This window comes from Lissotriton vulgaris, chromosome 2_1, assembly GCF_964263255.1.
Source record: "Lissotriton vulgaris chromosome 2_1, aLisVul1.2, whole genome shotgun sequence".
Lineage (NCBI taxonomy): Eukaryota > Metazoa > Chordata > Amphibia > Caudata > Salamandridae > Lissotriton > Lissotriton vulgaris.
In genome coordinates this window covers 1,967,822,431-1,967,847,110 of record NC_141687.1, presented here as the reverse complement: position 1 = coordinate 1,967,847,110, position 24,680 = coordinate 1,967,822,431, and the positions used below count along the sequence as shown (strand labels likewise).

The 24,680-nt window shown below is 43.6% G+C and overlaps 1 protein-coding gene across 4 annotated transcripts in view; it reads right to left on the bottom strand.

The window, feature by feature from the left end:
* The window catches only part of TTLL13 (tubulin tyrosine ligase like 13), a 653,894-nt gene extending 629,744 nt beyond the window's left edge, over positions 1 to 24,150 (bottom strand). For 3 of the 4 annotated variants that reach the window (XM_086958162.1, XM_086958163.1, XM_086958165.1), the window contains exon 1: positions 23,989 to 24,150. The gene's annotated coding sequence lies outside the window, so the exon portion shown is untranslated. The remainder of the gene's footprint in view (positions 1 to 23,988) is intronic. The other variant, XM_086958164.1, reaches the window with a different exon arrangement.
* Positions 24,151 to 24,680: the final 530 nt, after the last annotated feature.

Sequence of the window (24,680 nt, the reverse complement as noted above, 5' to 3'; positions counted from 1 at the left end):
AGTAGGGGGTGAAAGCAAAATAAATATGATATACAGTACCTTGCTCCTGAATTCACAAGATGATATGGAAAAATGTGAAGCTACCTGGGTAACTGAATTAAATGATCCTGATGTGGATATGTATAAAGCGCTGCATTTAGCAGAAAAGCTATTCCGTTCGACTAACTTAAAAGCCCAACATTATAAAACCCTATTTAATCTTTATTTTACTCCAGCTAAATTGTATGATTGGGGTAAGAAAGAAGGTGACAAAGGTCCGAGGTGTGGAGAAGGGCCAGCTGATTTAATACACATGTTCTATCAATGTGAAAAACTTAGTGTAATTTAAGGAGAGATTGGGATCTTCTGGGAGGGGCTGCTAGGATCTAATATCGACTTATCCCCTACCCTATTGTTAATGGGGCATGATAGTAGCTTGGGCCTCAGTAAGGAAGATGAATCCCTTCTTTTCATATGTGTAGCAGTTCTCAGGATACTCCTAGCATCAGGATGGAAGGATCCAATTCCCCCCACTTTTCAAATGTGACTTGCACGGCTCTTAGGGATATACAACTTGGAATCCTCCCTTCATATAAGGAGAGGTAGGAAGATGAGGGAGTTGGGCTCAGGAAATTGGGCCCCCATCGAGAGATGGAGAGATAATGCGCAACGCCCTCCGACTATTGAGAGCGAGGGAGTGGACTAGGTTACTGCCCAGATACGATATGATTTATCTCTAGGGTAAAAGGTGAATTATGGTAGTCAGAGAAAGTCTAGTGTAATTGTATTGCTCCTCTGATGGCACATACGTCTCTGATTGAAGGAAGACCCCCCCCCATGTCGATAGGTTGCTTTTACTACTGATTGAACTACAAGACAATTTAATCCTATCTATGTTTTCTCCCCATGTTTTATCTTTTATTAATCATATTAACTGTTTAATTCATCTATTGGTCTTATGTATACACAGGATGTTATATGTTATACTATACAGTACAGAATGAATTGTAAAATGTATTTATTATTGGTATGCCGGGTATTTAATAAAAATAAAAAAAATTAAATCCTCTTTAAAAAAAAGAAAAAGAAGCCAGTGGCTGAAGGAGGCTGACTCATAGCCCCTTGAAGTACGTATAGAATACAACACTTTTGCAAAATTGGTGCCGTGCACATCAAATCCAATAAAAAACACACATATGACTGGTGAAAAAGCATGTATTTGCTACTATTTACCTACAAATTATTTGGTTGGCCATGTTAAAGTTACTATAAAATTAACATTATTCCTTCACATATACAGTTCTCTCACCCACTCTTAGTACTATAGAAAGATAGGTCACTGGAAGACATTGCAATCTCATTTCGCTTTCTTTCGATCCGATTATTGTTCAATGGAAACCAATACATGCGATATAAAATTAACTTTTCTAGTACAAAAACTAAAAATCAAAAGTGCGAAAAAAGAGACTACTATATTTAAAAGCTATTTTTTATACAGTTTTTGGCAGTGCCAAATAGTTGTTTATTTAAGACGTTCAAGCCTTGAAGAGTAAAGTGGGCGCTGCTCATTCAAAATAGACGATAACCTACAATTGTGACAAAGAAGCAGTTCATACAATAGGCCCTTGAGTCTATCATAAAACGATTCTTATCACACAAGCTATTTTAAGGAAGTCTAAAACATTATCTTGTTGCGTAAGCTTGTTGATAAATCGGTCATTCTGCAGCACCCGGAACACAGTTAAACAAGAAATGGAGAGCCATTAGATTTGGGCTCCAGGTGCTAACGTTTGCAAGCACGGGCATGCACAAATACACACATCATGTCTGTGTAACTTTTATTTTTTTGTAGTTTTTTTTTACAGTTTTATTACATATCTCTTGTGGCATACATTTTCCACATCAGGATATAACAGTGGTACGATGCGGGAGTATCTAGTTCAGGTAGCCTGTGCGGCAATACAATTACATAAGGATAAGTCAGAAATGTCTCTGTGCCACCTGTGTAGTTCTGTGCCTCCTATATCAGTGTCCTATTTTAATTAGAGTTGATTAAATGAGGTCCAAAAACATCTGAAGTTGTCTGCAGAAAGGGCTACTGCTTGGAACAGTTTTAGTATGAGATCAAGATAAGGGCATGGGACGAAACCAGCCCACCTTGGCATGAGGGCATGTGATAAAAGCAACCCTGCTTGGAGTGTGGCACGGAATGAACTCTCAGGAATGTGGAGCAGGATGACATCATGGGGAGATCAAAAAGACCCTAGGAGGAGAACAAAGACAATGCAGGGAAAGAGCCAGGGCAAACTACAGATCCCAGCTAAACGTGCAGGTAATAAAAGAGTGGGTTATAAGATTGGCTGGAAGTGGTGGGAAAACAGGTAATGGAGTTTCGAAGTGAGAAATAGACCGTCATCCCGCTTATTTACAAACTTCTGGGATAGGCCAACCGTTGATGGGGAATTATAGGCAGCAGACGTATTTAGGCTGAAGGTTAGAGTGCAGATGCTGTCTGGCAACTTTTCATTCGGTTGTGTGGCTCCGGATTTGTCTAGTTAATCACAGTTTTTCAATCTGTTGATCTTTCTTGATTTTTCACTTTGCCGGTTCCCTCAAGCTGGTAAAGTTTATGAAGAGGTGTTGTTACTTTGTTTGTTCTGTGCCTTCCTCCTTATCTTACAGAACTATTGGCTCGCCTAACATCTGGCGAGTTTAGTAAGAAAGGCTCCAAACCAATTGCCCTGGAGGTCTGGGGTGTTTTGGTGACTGTCTGGCAACCAGTGCCTTTCTCTCTTCGAGTTCACACTTCATATTTTCCTATGTTGTAATACATTCCATTACTTAGAGCTGTGCGCCCGATCTTTGACTTGGTTGCCTAATTTGATTGTTGTCCAAACTAATTAATTTTGTTACTGATTTATCATTGCCACACCTGATAATTATACGTCAGACAATCAATTATTCAATCAAACAGGATATATAGAGCGCATCTAATCAGGCGGGAAGGTATTCAGGCGCGGAAATCCAAGCTGCTCGGGTGATATCAGTTGAACAGCCAGGTCTTGAGTCCCCTTCTGAACTCCTGTAGAGAGGAAGAAGTCTAAAAGATGGAGGGGGAGGCTGTTCCAGGACTTTATGGCAAGGTAGGAGGAGTGTCCTCACTGTTACTTCGGCAGATGAGGGGGCATGAGCAAGGGAGAGGGAGTCAGATCGCAGGAGTCTGGAGGGTTGGTGGAAGCTCAGGCAGTGGTTGATGTATGCTGGTCCTTGGTTGAGCAGTAGTTTGTAGGTGTGAGTCAGAATCTTGAATTGGCATCTCTTGTGGACAGGAAGCCAGTAGAGTTTCTACAGGTGAGGGGGGATGTGTGTCCGTTTGGGGAAGTCGAGGATGAGTCTGACCGCTGGGTTCTTAATGGTCTGCAGTCTTGTAAGGAGGTGTGTGGTAATTCGGGCATAGAGTGCATCGCCGTAGTTGAAGCAGCTGGTGACGAGGGTTTGAGGGAAAGTGCGCCTGGTGGAGAATGGAAGCCATTTGAAGATCTTTCGGAGCATGCGCAGCCGGAGGAAGCAGGCAGAGACTGCGTTGATCTGGTTCTTCATTGTAAGTTTGTTTCCCGAGACGATGCTGAGGTTCCGGGCGTGGTCCGTGGGGGTGGGAGAAGGTCCCAAGTCAGCAGGCCACCAGGAGCTGTTCTAAGGGGAGATGTAGTTCCCAAAGATCAGTACTTCAGTCTTGTCTGTGTTGAATTTATTTTGCAACCAGTCAGCAATGCTGGTCATGAACAGATGGAAGTTGGCCCTCGTGGTGAAAGGGTCTTTGAATAGCGAAAGGATCAGTTGGGTGTCGTCTTCATAGGAGATAACTTTCAGTCCGTGGTTTCTGATGAGGTTTGCCAGGGGGGTCATATAGGTATTGAACAGAGGAGGGTGAGGGATGAACCCTTGGGGGATGCCACAGATGATGTTCTTGGGGTCCATGGGTGCTCCTGAGTGGACATGGTGCATGATGTCAGTAGTACTCCGATTGTGAGCTGGACCCAAGCGGTGATTCAATGGTCGGATGTTGCGACTGTAGGAGCGAGGAGGCTGATGACATCGACATGGTAGACTGGGGTTCGAAGTTTTTATAGATGGTGGAGATATTGCTGTGGAGGAAGTTCACCACAATGTTGCAGAGTTCTTGGGAGGGGTGATGGTGTTTTCAGTCGCTGAGTGGTTGGAGACCTCCTTGATGATGTTGATGAGTTCTTTACTGTAGTTCAACCTGGCTTCGATGCAGTCAGGTAGGGCGTTCCTTTTTGTCTCTTTCAGGAGTCTGTGTTACTAGTTGAGCGATGTCTTGAAGGTGGTTCGGTCGGTGGGCTCCTTGCTGGTGCACCGTTTCCTTTCCAGTTGTTTGCATTTGAGTTTCTCTTTAACACAGATTCACTTCTTCTGCTGCCTGCTGACCTTCTTGTTGACTCAAAGAGGCATATAATAGGCACCCACCTGCATCTCTTGCTTTTGTGCCTTTTTTCCCCTCACACTCTCTGGTTGATGTGTCCTATTTATTAACAGAGAAGGAGGAATTGGATTGTCATTGGCATTGTAGCCTATGACTCCAGGCTTGACAGAAACCAGTTCTTTTTGGCATGTGTTGGGGCCAATCTATGCAGAAATGTAGTGTACAACAACAGATCAAAGTATTAACCATGCCGCTAACCTACTCTATACTGCAGTGTTTTTCTTCGGAGTATCCTGCAGAATATCTTCATATTCTAGCAGAACAAACAGTGTACCAAAAAGACATAAAGGCCCTATGACACAATCAGTTAAACATTTTTATGGTTCATTACTTAAAAACATACAATTCAAGTACATATGTGATTATTAAAACAAACAGGAATGGTAGAGCACCTTAAAATATAGACACTATGAAGGAATTGTTAAATACCATTGCATAACCCCCCTATTAACAAGAAGATGAACCTTTTTTTTCTTTTTACTTATTTTTATTGCAACACTGCACAGATATCACATTACATGTTGACCTTACAGTTTACAATGTATCAGCGGTAGACTAATTATTAACGTGTTATATCACAGCAGTCTACTTGGTTGCCCGAATGCTCCACTCAGTAGTTTCCTTCCTGGACGCATAATAACTAAACAGTATATAAAGCTTTTCCCACCAAGGAGAAATAAGTGCAGCAATACTTATTATAACTTGTAGTAAGGAAATAAAAAGAACAACTAAATGAACCTTGGCAGCGATCGGTGGCAGGAACCCATCCCATAGGGAATAGAAAACAGGACATCCTAGCAGGACTATCAAATGGCAGGCAGAGGTTTCAGAGGGCACAGGTGGCAAGCTCTTCTTCCCTCGGGTGAAGGCTATTTCAATAACACTGATTAACTGTAGCCTCTATTCGCACAGCTGTAACCGTTCGGCACACCCGGAGCACTTGTTGCTAAGACGATTGCAGGCAGACAGAGGTCTAGGTCATATCTATAAATGTTGCCTGGTCTACGCCACATCGGGGGCACGCAGAGGAGTGCCCTGGATTGAAGCGTGCTAATCTCTGAGAGGTTAAATATGTGTGGTGTAGGTAGAAAAACTGAGTGAGCTTAAACCTTGAGTTACTGGCTACCTCACAGACTTGTGCAAACGCCCTCTTCAACTCCCCCTCAGTGAGTGGAGAAGTCAAGTCCGCCATCCATCTCCATCTGCCTTATATCATGGATACCTCAACCGTACGATCCTCTTTCAAGGCTTTCTATATATGTGTGAGATTAGTCCTCTAGTGGACCCTGGGTCAAGTAACAATGCAAACGAGTGCGACTCCTCCGGCTCATCTGGAAACGAGGTCTATATTTTACGATATTTTCACATATTGTTGGAAGTAACCATCCGGCACTTGGAACCACTCCCTTGCCTCGTTGAAGAATAAGAAGGTCCCGTTCATGTACATGTCCCCAGCTCTGTGCAGCCCCACTCATACCATTTAGTTATATCCATGACAAACTGGATCTGGTGGAAACACTGCAGCCACCGAAGAAGAAGTGAGCTAGCGTATTTAGCCCTGTGGATAATCAGGGTAACAACTTGCTCCCAGGTCTCCTCTACCTGCTGGAATATGTGCGGGTATTCCCCAGGGGTACGGGAGCCCATCATGATGTATCTTGGCAGTTCTGTCCCAATGCCTCAGTCCGACAGCAGTCCCTTTTCGACATTACGGCCCTCGGCGAACAACTGTGCTGCATACTGCAGCAAACCTGCAAAATATGGGAGTCTGAACTCTGGGAGTCCCAGTCCCCTTGAGTCTGCATCTAACTTGAGTATTTCGAGTTTTACCCTGCTGCGTCCTCCAGTCCACACCAACGAGATTAGGAGACTATTCAGGGTGTCAAAAGTGGATTTCGGGATACTGCAGAAGGAGTTTTGAAAGGCGTAAAGACAACGGGGAAGCATAACCATCCTTGCCATGGTCCCACGCCCCACAAACGAGATGGGAGGTCTGTTCCAGAACCAGACGGATTCCCTCAGGCCCATAATAACTGCTCCCATATTCAGTGCATACAGAGCATCCGGAGAATGAGCTTCCTGAATGCCAAGGTCGCGAAAACGGACCCTCTCCCTGCCATACTCCACCTCTGGGAGATCCAAGGCATCTCCCTGTGCTAGTGCCGCCAGTGGGAATATGACTGACAACAAGAGGATAAACCTGAAGTGATTTAGGGAAATTTTTTCAACAGTCCTCACAAAGATACTGTCCACCTGACATTAAATGTAATCCACCTGAGAAACTGGAGGAGGGGATAGCAGTGAAGGAAATCGTGGACGCGACTAAACAACTTAAAAATTGGGAAATCCTGGGCCCAAACAAATTGGCAGCAACATTTTTAAGTGTTTGATGTGAACTAGGAGAATCCATTCATCATATGTTATATGATTAACATACTATTTAATCTGTACGTTCACCCTCTTGCTACGGTGGCTATGGACAAAGGTCTTACCATGGTCTCGTTTGCTGATGACACGCAGTTGGTGGTGGCCCTCTCCGACGACTCCACGCAGGACGCCTCCAAATTTAGAAGTGGCCTGGTGGCAGTCGCGAAGTGGGTGACCGCCAACTGCCTCCAGCTTAACCCCAATCAATCTGAGGTGTTGATGGTGGGGAAAAACAAGGGACTATGGAGTGAGCAATGGTGGCCCAACACCCTTGGTAGTGCACCCACCCCAAAGGCGGTGGTAAATAACCTAGGGGTATGGATGGACTCTACACTCAGCTTCCAGGAGCACACCAAGAAAGTGTCCGGCACTTGTTTCGCCCTTCTCTTAGGCCCATGCTGGTTTTTTTTATCCACCCACCCATCAGTTGATCGTGCAGCCGGCTATCTTATCTAGATTGGACTATGCCAGCTCGCTCCTCTTAGGGGCTAATCAGGCAGAATGGTGCACCTGCAGCGAGTTCAAAATGCAGCAGCCAGAGTCCTGCTGGGGCTCCCGCGAAGCTGCTCAACAGCCGGTGCCATTCGGCGGTTACACTGGTTGCCTATTGCCAAGCGGATCAAACTCAAGGCTCTCTGCTTGACCTTTAAAATTTTGAAGCTTGCGTCTCCTGGGATTTTGGCCAACTTGCTTGTACCTTATGTTCCTATGCACCAGCTGCGCTCCTTGGGGCAATACTTGGTTGCTGCCCCTCGAGTGAACTGTCTCCATGCGGGAGACGGTCCTTCCGCTGTTTGGTAGCCAAACTGTGGAACTCCCTGCCCTTTCAGATTCTCAGTCTGGATAGCCTGCTGGCCTTTCGAAAGACCATTTAGACACCTTTTCCCCATGGCCTAGGTCTTAGCCTCTATGTTACACTGCTTTCAGCACCGGGACGCTCAGTTGTTAGCCTCTATGTTACACTGCTTTCAGCGCCGGGACGCCTCTTCGCTGAGGCAGCTGTGCGCTATCTAAGTCTAGTTAACATTAACATATGTAGTGAATGAGGAGGGCAAACTCCCCTCAGATCAGAGGATGGCCATGATGGTTCACATTTATAAGTAGACAAGGTACCCAAGGACTGTGCCTCTTACTGGACTATCCCATTATTGAATACAAACTTCAAGATTTTGCTGAAAGTCTTTTCAAACAATTTATATGCAGTTAGATATAAATATACCCACATCAATCAGGGGTTTTGCCATATTGATCAACAACCAAAAGTACACAAAAAGTGATGGATGGAATGCTTGACTTTATCTCAGCCACTGTTACTCAGTCAGGCTGCATGCTAATCCATGGTTATTTTGCACACCATGCCACCTTAGTTTCCACCCTACTATATGGAAATCAGTCTTTACCCTGCTACAATGGGAGCAGTCCAGTTCAAACTGCCATGGTATGTCTTCCCTGAACTGGAACGCAAGCAACCCAGGACGGCTTTTGCCTTTATCATGAGCTCATCAGCCAGTAGCAAACTGTAATATTTAGAATGGCTTTCACATTAAAAGAATCAACACCCATTCCAGACTTAACATCATATGGCAAAGGAATGCAGTCATTAAAATGTAGCCTTGCTATATATGTTCATTAGCAAAGCCAATAGGTTTGGCTTAGATTTTTACTTTAGGGCTGTCATTATGACGAGGCCCAGATTTCAAAGGGATCCATGAAATTATGTTCCATATTTTACAGGTCACTATGAAATATGGCTTTTTATACCGCTTTACTTTCTACAGTAAATGGACCGAAACATGTATTATAAATGTATATGGAAACATAAACATTTGATGGATAAACCAAAGATTAAAGCTTAGTTATAGTTAGAAAAACTCTATTTAATATTTCTATACAAACAAAACCTAAAGTACATAAACATTAGAAATTCTAAATTTATAGTTGCACTTTAAATTTATAATTTATGCACCATCTTCAAATAACTATAATATTATTTATTCTATCTATACAAATTAAACGAACACTACACAGACATTAGAAATTCAAAAGTTATAGTTATAACTGAAATTCATAATTTATGCACCACCGCATCTCAGTACCTAGTGTTGGCAACTCGCAAGCCACAGTACATTAACTATAACTCACCACTCTACAATAACAGTGTACTCACAAATTATGGCATTTGAGATGTCATAAGTATTGTTATGAATGCTCTGATTTTACACGGAATAAGTGATGTACTATGAAAGGGTATAAGCAGTGCCTCGCAAAAGAGCACAGTGGAATAGGGTAGAGTGGAGTGGTGTAGAGTGGAGTGTATGGAGTGCAATATTGTAGAGTGCAGTAGCGCTGAGTAGAACGGTGTAGAGTGGTGAGGTGTGGAGTGGAGTGGAAAAGCACAGAGTGGAGTGGCATAGAGTGGAGTGCCATAGAGTGGAATATCGTAGAATAGCGTTTGATGGAGTGGCATAAAGTATAGTGATGTAGAATGGAGTGACATACAGTGGAATGGCAGAGTAAAGTGGCGTACAGTGGGGTGGAGTACAGTGGAGTGGCACATCGTAGAGTGGAGTGGCATCACACAGACTGGAGTGTCATGGGGTGGCATAGAATGGAATGGCATGGAGTGGCGTTGAGTGGAATTAGTGTACAGTGGAGTGGCGTAGGGTGGAATGCATAGAGTGGAGACGCATAGAGTCGAATGGCGTAGAGTGGAGTGGCATAGAGTGGAGCAGTGTACAGTGGAGGTGTGTAGAGTCAAATAACAAAGAGTTGAGTGGTGTAGAGTGGAGCGTTATTAAGTGCAGGGCCGTGGAGTGGTTCAGAGAGGAAAAGCGTTGGAGTGGGTTGGCATGCAGTGGGGTTGTGCAAAGTGGAGAGGCAAAGAGTGGAATGGCATAGAGTGGAGTGGCGTAGAGTGGAATGGCACAGAGTGGAATGGCGCAGAGTGGAGTGGCGCAGAGAAAAGTGCCGCAGAGTGGAGCGGTGTTGAGTTGACTAATGTACAATAAAGTGGCATAGAGTGGAGTGGCGTAGAGTGGAGTGGCACAAAGTGTATTGGCATAGAGTGGAGTGGTGGGGAGTGGTATAGAATGCAGTGGCATAGAGTGGAATGAGGTTTGCAGTGGAGTGGCATAGAGTACAGTGGAGTGGCAGAGAGTGTAGTGGCATAGAGTGGAATGGCGTTGAGTGGAATGGCATGGAGTGGAGTGGCGTTGAGTGGAGTGGAGTTGAGTGGAGTGGCACTGAGTGGAGTGGCGTTGAGTGTAGTGGCACTGAGTGGAGTGGCGTTGAGTGGAGTGGCGTTGAGTGGAGTGCATAAAAGAGTGGAGTAGCGTAGAATGGAGTAGCGTAGAGTGGAGTTCTGTACAACAGAGGGGAGTGGTGTAGATTGGATTGGCATAGAGTGAAATAGGGTACAGTGGAGTGGCGCAGGGTGGAATGGCATAGAGTGGAGTGGTGTAAAGTGGCACAGAGTGGAATACCTTAGAGTTGAGAGGAGTGGCGTGTCGTAGAGTGGAGTGTCAGAGAGGAGTGAACTGTCGTAGAGTGTGTGGCATTTCACAGAGTGGAGTGACATGTCATAGAATGGAGCGGCATGTCATGCAGTGAAGCGGAGTGGTGTGTCACAGAGTCTAGTTTAACCAGACGTAGCAGGAAAATGGCTGAGCAAATGTTGATGAAATTCGGCAGGAATATAGATTTTGGGGTTGAAAAGGTCCTATTGGCTGTAGATCTAAATTGGTTCAGTAGTGTTAAAGTGATAAAGCACAAAAACTTAGTTAGATATTATGCTGCTGTATACTTCAGCACTTTCACAGTATAGAGCAGTACATCACAATGACATATCAGCATATGATTGGGTAATGTGTTTAAGTACTGCTGTACTTTCTAGGTAGTACTGTGGTACTCTGCTACTTTTTGTTAAAATATATAAAGTATCAAAACTACTTTTTAAAAGAAGAAGCTCTAAGCTCAGACTTTATATCAAATGGTAAAGGAATGCATTTATCAAAATGTAGCTCTCTATATGTTCATTTACAAAGCCTATAGGTATGGCTTAGACTTTTACTTTGAGATAGTCATTTATAATGAGGCCCAGATTTAAGCGGGACTCGTGAAATTATGTTCCATATCTCACAAGTCACTATGAAATATTGCCTTTTATAATGCTGCACTTCGTGTAATAAATTGACCCAAACATGCAAAATATATATATATATATATATATATATATATATATATATATATATATATATATATATATATATATATATATATATATATATATATATATATAATATATATTCAATGGAAAAACCAATGGTTACAGCTTAGTTACAGTTAGAAAAACGTTATTTAATCTTTCTATACAAACAAAACTTGGACTATGCAAAACATTAGAAATCCTAAAGTTATAGTTGCACTTTCAACCTATAATTCACGCACCACCTTCAAATTACTCTTCTTTCTATACAAACCAAACTAACACTAGACAAAAATTAGACATTCTAAAGTTATAGTTATACTATAACTTTTCTAATTTATGCACCACCTTCAAATAACTAACTCTTGCACCTATGTACACAATGTTGTCAACTTTCCAACCACAGTACATTAACTATAACTCACCACTTTACCATGCACAGTGTTCTCACAAATGAGATGTCGTAAGTATTGTTATGAATACTATGATTTTACATGGTTAAGTGATGTAATAAGGAGGGTATAAAGCAGTGAACCATAAAGGCGCAGAGTGGTATAGGACAGAATGTAGTGGCATAAAGTGGAATGCATGGAATGCAATATCGTAGAGTACAGTGTCATAGAGGGGATTGATGGAGAGTGGAATAGCGTAAAGTGGAGCGATGTAGAGTGGTGTGGCATAGAGTGGAGTGGTGTAGAATGGAGTGTTGTTGAGTGGAATAGCATAGAGTGGAGTGGCCTAGAGTGGAGTGGTGTAGAGTGGAATAGCGTAGCGTGGAACAGTGTAGAATGGTGAAGTGTAGAGTCGAATAACATAGAGCGGAGTGGCCTAGAGTCGAACAGCGTAGAGTGGCATAGAGAGGAGTGGCATAAAGTGTAGTGATGTAGAGTGGAGTGGCATGGAGTTGAATAAAGTAGAGTGGAGTGGCGTAGAGTCAAATAACCTAGAGTGTAGTGGCATTGAGTGGAGTAGCAGAGTGGAGGGGAGTGACGTAGAGTGGAGTGCTGTAGAGTCAAAACTCCTAGAATGTAGTGGCGGAGAGTGGAGTGGTATGGAGTGGAATAGCAGAGTGGAGAGGCGTAGAGCGAAGTGGCGTGGAGTAGAAAAGCATAAAGTGGAGTAGAGCAGAGTGGCGTGGCAAAAAGTGAAAGTGCTTGGAGTGGCATAGAGTTAAATAACCTAGAGTGGAGTGGCATATCGTGCAATAGCAGAGAGTAAGTGGCCTAGAGTGGAGTGGAGTACAGTGGAGTGGCGTGGAGTGGAGTGGTGTTGAGTTGGATAATGTACATTGGGGTGGCGTGGAGTGGCGTAGAGTGAAATAGCATAGAGTGCAGTGGCATAAAGTTAACTGGCATAGAGTGGAGGAGCATAGAGTGCAATGGCATGGAGTGGAATAGCATACATTGGAGTGGCATACAGTGAAATGGTGTAGAGTGTAGTGGCGTAGATTGGAGTGACATAGAGTAGAGTAGAGTGGTGTATAGTGGACTGGCATAGTGTGGAACAGTGTAGACTGTAGTGGCGCAGAGTGGTACAGCATTGAGTAGGATAGCGTGGAGTGGCACACAGTTGAGTCAGGTAGAGTGGAATGGCATTGATTAAAGTGGCAGAGGGGAGTGGCATAGAGTGGAGCAGCATAGAGTGGAGCAGCATAGAGTGGAGTGGCACAGAGTAGAGTGGTGTAGAGGGATGCGCTGTAGAGTTGCACAATATACAGTGGAGTGGCGCAAAGTGCAAAAGAGTAGAGTGGCATAAAGTGGAATGGCTTAGAATGGAGTGGCGTAAAGTGAATTGGCATGAAGTGGAGTGGCACAGAGTGCAGTGGTGTAGAGTGGAATAGTGCTCAGTGGAGTTGCTTAGAGTGGAGTGGCATAGCACCTGGATATCCCTGCAGAATGAAGAACCAGTAGGACACCGGCGTACCTCCTCAGACGACTCCATAGCGGCGTGCGGTAGTCACTGCTGTGAGGAAACAGACCGCTGCCATCTTGTGCAAAACGGTTGTATGTTCCTACAACGATCTCCGTTGTAACGCATGCCTTTACCACGCATGCGTTACAACGGAATGGTAGTTCCACGTTATTCCTTCTCCACGTATTTTTCCGTGGTGACGTCATACGCCGTAAAGAGGAAGCGGTTTCTTTTTCCGTTACGTCTTCTATGGCGCCGATTGCCAGGCCATCTCGACTTGAGGTTAGTTTTATTTTTATTTAGGGGGGGGATTCCCCCCCTAACCCCCCCTTTTTTTTAATTGTATCCTTTACCACACATGCCTTTACTACGTACCTCGTAGTAAACGTATGCGTGGTAAAGGCTTTCGTTGTAACCACGCATGCGGTGTAATGCATGCGTGGTTAAGGTTTTCGTGGAAACGGCCTAGTTGTAGTGGCCGTTTCCCGTGCAAAACAGGCTGCTGGGAAGTTCATGTGAAAGGACATGAAATGATAGCCTCTTTTTTTGCTGCAGGCGGGCTTAATGAAGGACAAAGAGTGAAAAGTACTCCTAATTAACCATACAGTATATTTTTTGGTACTACTGCTGCTTTCATACCCTCCGATACCAGCAATAGTAACAACTGGTCTTACCTAAAAGTAAGCCAGGAGCAGCAGCTGCTACACTTGTCTACCCCAATGGACCAGTAGCGGCTGCTACCGGATGGGAGTGGGGGAGAGGAGGTAGGGAAGAAATGAAAAAAAAACACTTACCTAGGCCGCCTGCCGCCTCTACTCAGTCCTCTTCCTCCTTCCTGTCTCCGATGGCAGCAGAAAGCAGCAGGAAGCACCCAGGTTACCCTAACCCAATCAAAATGCTGCATTGCAGCTTTGTGATTGGTCTGAGTGCCGTGGTTCGGCACTCAGACAGGGACTGGGAGGCTTTGATTGTTCATCACCGGGCTGTGCATTGCAGCCTGGTGGGTAACATACAAAGTGTGCATGACTGTTTGGACGGCCCAAAAGGGACAGCCAAACAGTAATGCACACTTAAGGAGTGCAATCCACTCCTCCCCCAGCTCTGGCCAGTCCCGCCCGCCCCGAGAGCCACTGACAATAGGAAAAATAAAATGATAATGATATGTTAATATCATTTTTTTTTCTTTTGAGCAGTGGGGCAACGTTCCTGCGCCTTAGTTGAGGAGCCACCGCTGCAATGGACATTCCTTTTGAAAGCATTAATTGTCTCAGAGAATATCTGTCTCAGCACTCTACTGTGAGAGTAGAAATTGGCAAGGGAGTACCTGTCAACATTCCAAAGGTGTCGAAAATGAGGAAACAAAATGGGTTTATGAGTAGGATCCATTTTACAATATATTTTTCAAGTTTCGATACCTTGAATTTGTCTTACTTGATTTGGTTGTTTATTTCAAATGCTGAGCTTTCAAGTATCCAAAAGGAGCTAGTTCCATATGTTATTATCTTTATGTTAAGTAGCCTGGCTTATGCTGTGTTAACTGACACAGACATCTGATATCCTATTTGAAAAGTTATGTTAATATCCTTCTACAGACACCATACCAAATATGCATTAAAAGGCTGCCTTTTGGTGCGTGGGTCAGAAGGCTAAAAGCAGGACCTGCAGCTCTAGTACAAAATAGAAGGTGTTAGGAATGAAATACCTTACAAACGCATATTGAGTGCCCTGCTGAAGCATTCCTGTTGATACATGTTAACACTCCTGCAGGAGCCTCCTGATACGTTGAAGCACAAATGTTATGTTCTGTTAATTTGGTACCTATATAGGTGTCCTGATGCTAGAGACCATCACTATAAACTGTCACATAGATACAGAAGACTAACTAGATAGTGTCCGGCCAGGTTTTCAGAGCCTTTCTAAATGCCAGCAAATCAGTAGCTCACAAGAAGGACGGAATGTCATTCCTAAAATGAGCCACTTTAACTGAGAATGCTCTACTCCCTAAACTCTCAAGGATACGCCTTGGGATAGTGACAAAGTTATCATTTGAGGAGCAAAGCAAGCAGACTGTGGCATGACGTTAAAACTCTTGTGTTGCAGATAAAGAGGGTCAGTCTTATGAAGAGTTTTGAACACAATAAATAGTGATCTAAACATTACTCCAGTGATCACTGGCAGCCAGTGCAGGGAGTCCAGAGCTTTGGTGGCAGACGAGTGACGAGGTCATAGTAATACCGATCGGGCTGCTGTATTTTTAATTCTCTGTAGAGGACTTGAAACATGTGCTGGGTCACCTAAAAATAAGGAACCGCCATAATCAAGCCAATTTAGAATAGTAAACTAGATGACAAGTTGCTGAGCAGAGTCATGCAGAAGAGTTAAGATCTACCATAAGACATTAAACAAGGCAAAATAGGCAGTAGGCAGCTTGTGAGCATGGCTGATAGATCGTTTCTCTTCCAGATAGAAACCTAAATTCCGAACTGACACAGCCAAGTTTGAGGTAATATCACCTGTTACAGGTGAGAAGGTAGGGCCCGCGTGGGCTTCGGCTCTTACTGCATTGTACCTCTGTCTTGTGAACATAAATTTGAATGAGTTTTGCACCACCCAAACTGCAATGTCTCTCATACATTGATGGAACTCATCAAAATGAGGAGGCACTGAATAATCAATTGAGTAACTCAACTAAGTAGAGCCAGCATAGTTCATAAATGACCACCATGTGACCTGCAAAGCTTAGCTAAGGGAGGGATGTGAAAAATGTAAAGAGTAGACCTTTTCGTAGAGGGTGGTAGTACATGCTGTTTCAGTAACTGAGACTTAAAGGGGGAAGATGTACGGCCAGTTTCTTGTCCTCCAAATAAACCAGGCGGCAACCCCAATATTCCTAGGAACTAAGGCAACTGAAAATATAACAGAACACAGTGTTCTTTCAGCCTCAAATGAATAAATGAAATGTCCACAACTAATGTGTGACTAATTGGTGATTTGTCGATTACTTGACCATCTGAATTACTTAATGAAGGGTCTTCCTCAGGACAAGGTAGAGGTAGCATTGTACAATTGAAGGCAATGATTTAGTCCATCAAAAGTTTAAAATGCCCTTGAAGACTGCATTAGATAGACAAAGTGGCTGAAAAAAAGCTCCCCTCAATATTTAGTACAAAGATATAATGCAATATTGCTTCCTCAGGTATATCATGACAATGAGCCTTTCTCAACCTAAATGAATAGGAAGACAGCAGTGATAACACATTCCAACCATGAATAACTGGGTGTAATAAATCAAACCCAAACCAATACAAAACTCATGCGTGAATTGTGGAGTGTTTGAAGACAAAAGGAATCTGAAAGTTGACATTGCCTACATTGCAGCAGTACATTGAATCATAAAGAGAATTGTGGTAATCGGTTGGGTGGTCAATATTTTATGGAATGTTGCAGTCTCATCAATGCTCAGAATGCTGAGTGGAGAAACAGCCTAATGGGCTAAACAGTGGCAAGAGAATAATTAAAAGACATTCAGCAAACCCGCCATCAAAATGGTACAATTTTTTTTATGTATATGCAATAGAAATGGGAAAAAGCCTCCAACTCATTTAAACTCACGGGCCCCTTTGATAAAACCTGACAAGTGGAAACCTGTAGAAAGGCAAAACAATCAGTGAGGCTCGGACGAAACCGGCTATGCAGGCTGTGATGATGATGCAATGCCAGTACCTGTTATACTGCATATGAAACTTGTCAGGCTCTAAGAGAAACCAGTGTTACCAATTAGCTAACTGCTGTGAGTGATAACATCACTTCTTCAAGTCAAAGATGTTAAAGGACCGCTGACTCACCATTCAGCACGACCAGTGACTTGTGTATAATAAGTATGTTTTTAAATATATAGATATTTGTTAGTTCTGCTTAACAAATGTACATATTACTTTTAGTTACATTATTCTATGTATAACATGTATAAAAGTGAATGTATAATTAAGTAAATCTTTTATCATAACTATTTCTCTACTATTGCTTCCCTATCACATTACAAAACAATTAAACAAAATAATAATTTAAAGTACAGCAACACTTGAAAGTCTGAGTTTACTAAATGCAACTTTAATCTACATATATTACTTTCCTTATACATACATACCTTCCATGTGCTCATGTATCTCTATATTTATTACTTTCCTTCTAATTCAGCATATCCAGTGCACTACCCTATATCTCTTGCAATATATACTCTACCTCAACTCTCAGACTCATCTCAAACCTCATTCTATTACTCTTTCCAATGCACAACCCTAATTCTCACCTTATACCTCACTTAATATATTATCTACCTCCACTCTCATTCATCCCGCAACTCATACCACTACTATGATCCCCAAAATAACCGTTTCTAGACTCTTCCCTCCTCTACACCTATTTGCAGCATCTCATACTTCTTTTAATATTCAGATCTCCCAAACTAGCCTTTCTAAACCCTTCCCTCTGACTCTTCTCCCTCAACCTCCCCTTTACTCATCCCAAATCCCCTTTTAATGCTATGAACTAAAAATAAATCTTGATAGACCCCTCCCTCTTCTATCCCCCCACTTTCCGTCTCAATCCAAATAACTCAAATTAAGTTCATATATCACTATACTAATTCACCACTAATCCTTTTGGGTTCTGGAGTAGCATGCTACTCCCACAAAAAAGTGATTGGACACCTCATCAGGGGTAGTCAGTGCTATATAAATGGAATTACAATACAATACAATACAATACAATAGAGAGGAGTGGGGTGGTGTGGAGTGGAATAGTGTAGAGTGGAGTGGTGTAGAGTGGAGTGGCAAAAAGTACAATGGCATAGAGTGGAATGGCGAAGAGTGGAGTGGCGTAGAGTGGAGTGGCGTATAGTGGGTTGACATAGAGTGGAACAGGGTAGAGTAGAGTGGTGTGGTGCAGAGTGGCATAGACTGCAATATCATAGAGAGGAGTGGTGTATCGCAGAGTGGAGTGGAGTGGTGTGTAGTGTCAGTAGAATGAACTGTCGTACAGCAGCATGGCGTGTCATAGAATGGAGTGGCATGTCATAGAGTAGAGTGGAGTGTCGTAGAGTTTAGTTTAATCAGACATAGCAGGAAATTGGCTGAAATTTGGCAGGAATATAGATTTTGGAGTGGAAGGGTCCTTTTTGATAGTAGATCTAAATTGGTTCAGTAGTATTAAAGTTATAAAGCACTAAAGCGTAGTCACATATTGTGCCACTGTATACCGCAGTTATTTCATGGTATGCAGCGTACATTGCAATGACAAAACAGCATATGATTGGATAATCTTTTTAAGTACAGCGGTACTTTCTATGTATTACCGCAGTACTCCGTTGATTTTTGTTAAAATATATAAAGAAATTAAACTACTTTTGCCTCCCTTTTCAGACTCACCCAAAGTGCCTTGATCCTTCCTGTTTACTTATAAACCACTAGTACACTTTATTTCTAGTCAAAACTAGTGTGGCGGGGGGTGTGTGTGGGGTGTGTGTGTGTGGGGTGGGTGTGTGTGTGTGTGTGCGTGGGGTTGTGTGTAGGGTTGTGCGTGTGTGTGGGGTTGTGTGTGTGGGGGGGGTTGTGTGTGTGTGGTGTTGTGTGTGTGTGGGGGGTTGTGTGTGGGGGTGTGTGTGTGGGGGGTCTGTGTGTGGGGGTTGTGTGGGGGGGGGGTTGTGTGTGGGGGGTTGTGTGTATGTGTGGGGGAATGTGTTTGGGGGGTTGTGTGTGGGGGAGGACGATCAAATGATGAGAGAGAAAGGAGAGAGTGAGAGAGAGGGAGGAGAGATAGAGAGATAGAAAAAAGGGGGGAGAGAGAGGAGAGGTATAGAGGGAGGGAGGGAAAGAGAAGGAGGGGAAGAGAGAGCGGGAGAGAGAGAAAGAGAGAGGAGAGAGACAGAAAGAGAGGGAGGAGAGATAAAGAGAGAGAGGGAGGGAGAGAAAGGGAAAGAGTGAGAAAGAGAGAGTGGGGAGGGAGAGCGAGAGAGGGGAGTAGAGAGAGCCAGAGAGGGGGAGAGAGAGCCAGAGAGAAAGAGAGAGTGGGAGAGACAGAAAGTGTGAGGAGAGATAAAGTGAGAGAGAGGGAGTTAGAGAAAGAGAGAGAGAGATAGAAAGGGAAAGAGTGAGAGAGAGAGAGAGAGAGAGAGAGAGAGGGCGAGAGAGTGGGAGAGAGAGAAAGAGAGCAGGAGAGAGAGAGAAAGAAAGCGAGAGGAGAGAGAGAGAGACTATGCGCCCTAGTGGGAGCTGTGGCCCCGGCAATATTTCTAAAGAATAATGTAATGTAATTTTAATTGTCTTCCCTATTTATAGAGTTATTTTGAGAATTTCCCTCTTTTTTCTACACTGGTATTTGTTGCTGGCCTATTTTTACTGCTCATGGAGGAAGAAAGAGCTGGTGGGGATGGATGGGTGGGTGGGTGGATGTCGGTGAGGAGGGAAGTGGAGAGACCGGGAGGATGAGAGTGAGAAAGCCTGAAAGGAAGAGAATCGACGAGCGAGAAGCAGACAGACAGAGTGGAGATGGGGGTGAGGAGGGGTGAACACAAAAGGAAGAGACAGAGGGTGGATGCTGGGCTTTTCTAGTTGAATAATAATTATAACGCGTGCCACAGAGAGGCTGTATTTCGTAGTTCTGTAAGAAACGGGAGTGCAGTCAGAGCAGTGCTTGTTTGATGGCATCAAAGTGTTTCAGACGCCCTGGGAGGCTCGATGTGGAAGTTTGTAGGCGTGACCTTGTACTGGGTTGTAAAGCAGTGTGTGATTTGGGGGGAGGGTCATTTGGAAAGAGGGGAAAAACACAACTATGGGTTTAGGGGTGGAATGTGTCGATCCTAGAGCCGGAGGGAGGTTTTCAGGGTAGAAAGTCTGCAGTCTGTCAGCGGCTCGGCAATGCTGGCTGTTTGTGCCCGATGCAACATCTGAACATATGCACTCATCGCGCACACGGTCTCAATAGAGCATTAATATTCTGAACCTTTATGAATGAAACATCTAACTGGCAAAGAGATATCCAGGCACGCACACATCACAGCTTCAGGGGTGTATACCCGCCAATATGTCTTCCCAGCAACAAGTAAACGTTCTGGGCATTTCGAGTGAGCTTGTTGGTTCGCCGCAAGAGGAGCTAGAAAAACAAGCTTTGGCCATGAAAGAGACACGGCCTTGCGGCCGTGAAAGTGAAAGCACGGCTGTGAGACGCGCTCTGCAGTAGGGGAGGGGGAGGTGCAGGGGTAAATGGGGGAGGCGCAGGCGAGGGGCAGAGTTCAGAAACTCACAAGTACATAAACCAGCAAAAAGACCACCGACCGAGGCCAGAGAGGAGAGACTGTGCATTTGGTACAGAAGAGCGACTGTCCGTTTGGTACCTTGCTTACATGTAGCCAGAATTGTTCAAAACACATTGGGGAAGTGGTGGCAGCACCATGATGTGGATAAAGGGTGAACGAATGCTAGCAGAGAAAAGTCGACAGGCCAAGTGAGAGAGGAAGGGGAGGGAAGAGAAAGGAAGCCACGTGAATGGGATAGGGAGACAGAGCGAGAGATCGGAGCACGTGGTGAGCAATACCCAGAAAGGATTGGCAGTTAGTAAAAGGCACCACATGACTTAAAAGTGAGTGGGAGCCAACAAGAAAAGTCAGGGGAACGAGCACAAGCGATGGGCGCAGGCAGAAAGGGAGGTGTGCGGGATACTAACAAGCTAGAGCAATAGAAAAAAGCGCTAGCATCCGCAAATGGTGACCTGCAGAGCGCGTGAAAAACAATCACTTCAGAGAATTCAGCGCATTGCTTTGAAGTCTCATGGCGAGGGGCGGGGGAGCAGGTTGGTGGAGGGCGGGGGAGCGAGCGAGTGGGAGGGAACGCATATGGGGATGGGGTGTGAGGCCAAGCGCGCGCCTGGCCAAGCGTCACGCTTCAGTGCACAACATGCATTGGGAAGAATCCGCTTGTTCAAGAGCGTTGTTTCCCCTGCAATATTTCAGAGCTATAAATAGCTCGACCTGAAAAAGCAATAGATATGCAAAGTTTTGTAGAGCTTCGTCAAATGGTGAAAAAGTTATTAGTGAGCAAACATCTGCAGAATTCTTATTTCTTGGATTCCTACGATAGCTATAGAGTCACTCTGCAATATATATCTATACATTTATACACATATTTGCGTGTACGTATAAACTCATGCTTATATACATACAATCTTCTACTGATAGTCACAGTTTTTTTCCATAGACAGAAAGGAATGTCATTCCTGTAAGTATAACAGGTGGTAACTGTAGACCGGTGCTGATCTGAGCGGTGGATTTAGATTAGTTAACAATAATTAAGGTTTGAATTATCGATGGTTACTCAGCCTTGGCATTCTTGGCTTTTCTCCCTGTATCAGAGGTGGTCATGCATGCCTCTGAAGCCTAAGCTGTCTCTACTCATTCAGGAGGCTGTCTGTGCTCTAATACCTAGAATACACGGGCTTCACAAATGTTCTACTGCGTCACTATTAGTAAACATTATTGTTGTAAATTGTATATCATTCTCATAATAACAAATAAATCAAGTGAGTACGTGCATTTTGTAGGGATGATGTGGAAACCTCGTCTCAGTCGACACTTCTACTCTTCAGGGTACGGTTGCTGAACTAGAATGCAGTAATGTACCGCAAATGTGTCCTGCACCCGCCCCTGCTAAATGTGGTGAGAGGCCTTACATTCCATGGTCCAATAGATATATAAACACCTTAGACTAGGTGGAGGTTCGATAAAGAAGGAAATATTCTGAGCCACAGGCTTTGTGGTCAATAGAATCTAGAAAAAAAGAAGACTCAGAATCCTCAAATACCTAAAAGAAATTACACTTTTTACCTTTGCTTAATGCGTGAAGACACCGGTAATAGTCAAGGCAAGACAATTAAGTATTTTTGCATTGCAAGTAGATCGTTAACTTTAGCAATGCAAACAATATGCTGAAAGGCCATCTTGCACAACTAGTCAGTCAGCATTTTCAGTCTATTCAAAATCACTGAAAAACTTCTGAATGATAACATGAAAGCCCTAATGTATTCAATCACAGGTAATTGACTTTCACATATTTTTTTTTCATTCATCCACATGTTTTTCACATTCTTCTATATACATTTTTTTACTGGAGTTTGTGTGTGTGTATATTTTTATATTTTTTATCATTTCCACGATGCATTTCGAACCATATGTTCCATATAAATCAGGAGAAATTAAATCATTTCACAGGCATTGCTTAGATCATATTCTACTGCTGCTTCTCTGAATGTTACATGCTTTAACTTTGACTGATCCCGTGACTTGAGAGATTGTTTTACTGCAAGCCCTGAACCCTTAAAATAGGTTGTAATGAATTAAAGAGGTATATAATTAAATCCATTGGGACGCATTCAAAGAAGCAGGTCTACTGATTAATGCCAATGTAACATTTTCCATATCTAAATGTGTCGCGTTAAGCGGAGATGCATAAAATTTTGTCTGTATATCATTGCCAACTCCAATCTGCTTATTGGACTCAGGGCTGGATTTCTTCCTGATAGGCCCGTGTGTATGTCTAGGCATGGACACACAATACGCTTAAAAACTTTGAGGTGGCACAACATTACAGGCAAACTTGGTTAGGTGGTGGATAGACAGTGTGCAAGCATACATGATCGGGGTAAGAGTTAGACCACTTATTCTTAGGTGGAAAATCTGAGGAGTACTGCCAATGGCAATGTAAATGATGGAATGAAAATTCAGCAGAGGACAGATTTCCAAGCAAACGGGGTTTGCAATTATCCATATAAACACTTTATTCTACTAGGTTTCAAGGCATCAAGGAATCTTTATTCTATTTTCAAAAATCATTAAAGCAAAAAATCACAATTTACTATTCTTCAACCGATTTTCATGCTGGAGTTTGACCAGATGGAGTATCGAGCCCATTGTCACTAAAAAAGAAGTCACTATTTAAAAAAAAAACTGTTTTATTGTGTATATAATCCTTCATTTATGATGGGGTTTCCAAATCAAAATATGCCTGCATATCTTACGAACACCATTAGAACCGTTCTTGATAGACACAGATGATGTGGTAGTGAACATCATTGACCTTTCAGCCACTTTATAAAGAGGAACGAAAACAGCTCCTCTGGCAGTAGTAATGAGCTGGACCGTTCTGGACAGAGAACCCCAGGCAGGAGCATCAATGTAATGGCAGGGAATCAGGTGATTACACGTTCACAAAGGCTCCGAGACCTTGAGTTGATTCGGCTCTCAGGAAAGTACATTAACAGACATTATCGATGGAGAATAGCTGGAGACATTCCAGCAGAATAACACTCAAAGTGGATCAGAAGTAAGAACTCGTGCAGAGGATCCCTTGTAATCATTACCAGACATTACACCCGGGGCGAAAAAAATCCATTGCTGCCAAAGAAAGAGAAGAAATCCTCTGGATGAAGGCCAGCTGCAATCTATATGATCAGAAGTAGAAATCAATGTTGTTAGAAAGAAGCAGTAAGTCCGGGCAGAAGAAGTTGGAATAGAATGAGAAATGAAAGAACAGCAGTCAAGTTCCAGGTAGACAACGCACCGCCGTGAAGAGCAATAGCAGGATTGAGCAGACAAGTCCTCCAAGACTAGTTCCGCTGAAGCTGACGAGTAATCGAAGTCATTGATAACAAACACTCCATGAAGGAAGGAAAACACAGTTCCCGAGAGGGTGAACCTCGAAAAACACGAGGCACAAAAGCAACAGTCACGTGTAATTAGAAAGAGCGAAAAAAAAGTTATTTATATGCAGAGAATACTTTAGACAGAGACTAAACGCAGTCACAAATATGGGACATATGTTGCTAACCGCGTCACATGAACCTTGTTTGATGCGGCTGCAGCTCACAAATCTTCCAAGTGCGATCCCGTAGGTCAACAACCCCACTGGCCACTCACCTTCAGCTGTCACTGTGGTAGTTACTAGGGACGCGGTGCGGTCCAGTGTGACTCCGGGGGTGTCCTCGGCCCCCCCGCCGGCGGTATTCGGCACCCTCCTCCCCCGGCTCCCGTCTCGCCGCCGATCGGTCGGCCACTACGACTTCCATCAAGAGTCCAGACAGCGGACACGCCGTCACCATGGCGACCGAGAAGCTGGGCTGCGATTGGAGGGACACTGCGTGACGGTGACGCAGGAGGAGGGGCGTAGTGGGGTGAATCTTTATGTAATGAGGGTCTATGCCACTCACAGTGGTTTGACAACCGCGATGCCGCTTCCTGAGCAGGTTGCTAATACTGAATTAAGAACACTAATTTCACAGAAGCTGCGATTGCAGGTGTTTTCCAAGTTACCGTCACCACTATACAGACTGCCCTGTAGGCTGATACGAAACACGATATTTTTTTCTTTCAGGATGGTACTCCCACAAATTTATACTTTCAACTGTAAAAGGATATTATTGTTTAGGTTAGTGTGGACCAACTACCAGGTTTGGGGGGAAGGTTAGTAGAAAAGAACAAAAGAAACAAGTATGCTCCTGATTTGAGCTGGAAGGAAGGATAAGGTATAAAAGTGATTAGGTAGTTTCTGTGCAATAATACTGTTCATTTGTAGTAGAGACTTATTTAAAGTTGTTTTTAGGTCGAAACCT